This window comes from Helianthus annuus, chromosome 13 (assembly GCF_002127325.2).
Source record: "Helianthus annuus cultivar XRQ/B chromosome 13, HanXRQr2.0-SUNRISE, whole genome shotgun sequence".
NCBI lineage: Eukaryota > Viridiplantae > Streptophyta > Magnoliopsida > Asterales > Asteraceae > Helianthus > Helianthus annuus.
The window spans coordinates 153,075,143-153,078,258 of NC_035445.2; the positions used below are offsets into that span (position 1 = coordinate 153,075,143).

General features: G+C 30.5%; 1 long non-coding RNA gene across 1 annotated transcript; it reads right to left on the minus strand.

Annotated features, from left to right (window-relative positions):
- Positions 1-1,408: 1,408 nt before the first annotated feature.
- LOC118485496 lies at positions 1,409-2,817 on the minus strand. The gene is made up of 3 exons (XR_004876381.1): positions 2,692-2,817; positions 2,104-2,157; positions 1,409-1,771 (listed from the first exon to the last, which is right to left on the minus strand). It is a non-coding gene; the product is annotated as an uncharacterized LOC118485496 (long non-coding RNA).
- Positions 2,818-3,116: the final 299 nt, after the last annotated feature.

Sequence of the window (3,116 nt, forward strand, 5' to 3'; positions counted from 1 at the left end):
AAGGAAAAATAGAATAATAATAGTAATAATTCTAATAAATAATTTTACTTCTTTGCATTTATGTTTGTGTTAAAAGAGTTTCTTTTGGTTTAGTTATTCTTATATGCTATAAATAAAGATTCTCTCATAATTATATACTAGTGAAAATTCATCGCGCTACGCGCGAGATTTTCATGGGTATCAGATCGTTTTATTTTGTTACAACATCGCTACGTTAGCAGCACTGCTTAAAGCAAACGAAAGCGAAAATGAAAAAATAAAAATCATAATATACCTAAAAGGATGTGGACACGTGTTACATACATAGACAAATATTAAAACGATAATCACAACACTATCGAAATATAGTACCGGTATAGTAATGTAATATAAACAACAACAACAACAACCATACCCAGTGAATCCCACATATAGCAAGATATTGTCAAGTCTGGGAGGGTGAGATATAGGCAAATCTTACCCCTATCCTTAGGGATAGAGAGACTGCTTCCAAAAAAAACCCGGCATAAGTAACTGATAATAGACGAGACAGACTCAGAGAAACAGAACATTGGAAACGACCAAATAATAGGCAAAATAGGTGGTGACAAAGTAACATAGTAAAGTAGATACAAAAGAAAAAGGCATAAGACCACATATAAACATATGAGCAACAATCACATGCAAGTTCCACCTAAACGCTAAGACATAGATAAACATGCTCCTATCTGTCTCTAACCTTAATCCTACATCTTCATAGACCTCTATCCTGTATCATATCCTCAGAGAGGTGCAACTCTAACAAATCCTGCCTAATCTGCTCATCACAAGTCATTTTAATATATTATATTATATTATATTATATTATATTATATTATATTATATTATATTATATTATATTATATTATATTATATTATATTATATTATATTATATTATATTATATTATATTATATTATATTATATTATATTATATTATATTATATTATATTATATTATATTATATTATATTATATAGGGAAACTGTAAAATATAATAGTGTTTACCGTGTGTTGCGTACGAGGGCAGGAGATCATGACACGTGCCATTCTTTTTTCACACCCAATGACAAATCAGGGAATTTGCTTCAACAACAAATTACGACTTTGTTACATCACGTTCCCATTATTTATAATTCCTATCAGTTTCATATTTCGGTGATATATCGAGTGTCGATACCATACTAATACCATAATGAATCAAACTGATACCGACCTAATACCCGCCGCAACACGCAAAGAAATATTGCTAGTATATATTTACCAAGCAATAAAACGTAAAAAATATTATACTATAAAGTGATTAAGATAATAAGAATTAAATGCATGTTTTAAGAAAGTTAAGAAGAGAAGTATCATATATATTTGGTCAAATGTATCACAATTTTCCATTCTATTAATGTATATTAAACACTTCCTAAGGTATAAACAAATTGAGCTACTCATGCTTGTAAGGTCCATTCATACAAGAGTCTAAAAACGCATATCATAAACATACAGACATTTACAAAAGTTTTTGTTCCATTCATTAACATATAAGAACCAAACACTTACAATCCCAAACACGATTACTTAAAAGTTTACTAATAGACAACATACTAACACGATAGTTTTAAACACTATTTACAAGCGTACGATTAAACTAAAATATAACAACAAAATGTTTTGACCCATTTGAACATGAAAAATGCGGAAACATGATATGCGAGTGATGTGTTCGTTCCAAACTTGGCGCCACCTAACACGTTAATTTACCTACAACCATACCACACAAATTAGTTATTTCATAGGTAACTAATATAGAATTCAAACCTTCAATCGAACGTAATGATAATCCTTTTGTTAGCATTCATTCAATCATACTTTCTAACTTCTAACGGGTCTTGATGTCGAATTCCTTCTGTGCACTATATCCGGTTCGACACCAATTCCCATTTTCATACATATGCCATCCTACTTATTCGACCCGTATGCACGAATCGAACTTCAATATATCTTCGTTCAACAAAATACAAATTTATATGCCTAGCATAAAAATGTAACACAAACACAATAGATTACTAAAATTCATAAGCATAAGAACTTACCTTTGTCGTGTTTCGCTTGCGATCCGGTATGGCTTGTGTCTTCCTCCTTTACTCCTACAATTCACAATCAACATACTTTAATCTCATGTCTTCATTTCCATTCTTTTCTTAGCGTAATTGAGTGAACAACTATCATTTCCCAATTCTAACCATTTAGCATTATACTCACATGAGATCATCTTTGTCACATAGAATTCTTCATTCAACAAACACTTGGGGTTCGTACCATTAGCAAAGCATAATGTACAAGAATTCTATGCATATTCTTCCTATTTCATAACATGAACCATCATAATCAATCAAATTCACACAATCATCATCTTGCAATCAAATTATCTAAATAATGCACTACTACATACAAATTTTCACATCAATATTACATGAATTTGCACCTACATGACTATCATACTTCACCATACTACTATTATAAGTGGTGTTCACTTTGAATCATCAAGATAATCAAAATTCAAGAATAATTCAGCTTCTACATAATGATTATATCAAATGTTCATACTCAGTTTCATTCAATTTCACTGTTTGATTATAACCCACTTATAAAAGATCATCAAATCGTAAAATTCGACTTACCTCTTGTTAGACTAACTTTGATGAATGATTTTTGGTGTTCATGCAGTGAATTTGGTTATGATTTCCCTTTCAAATTTCTTGATTTGTGAAGGAAGGGTTTTCCTTCCTCTTTCTCTTTCTCTTGCTCCGGGCGACACACTCCCACACACTGATGTGGTGTGCTTTTATTTGTTTTTATAAAATTATCTTGCATTTCTTCCATATTTAGCCCCTCAAGTATGAACACTTGGGTAAAACCCATTCTTAAGTTAAGTTTTAGTTTACATTCTAACTAGGTTCATCCTCCTAGTTATTACTTGTAGTATTCTTAATTATTACTATTCATATATATATATATATATATATATATATATAACTATTTGGACTAAAATGGTAGAAAAAAACTATTTGGACTAAAGTGGCAATTTTGGTTAAACCTCAAGGAC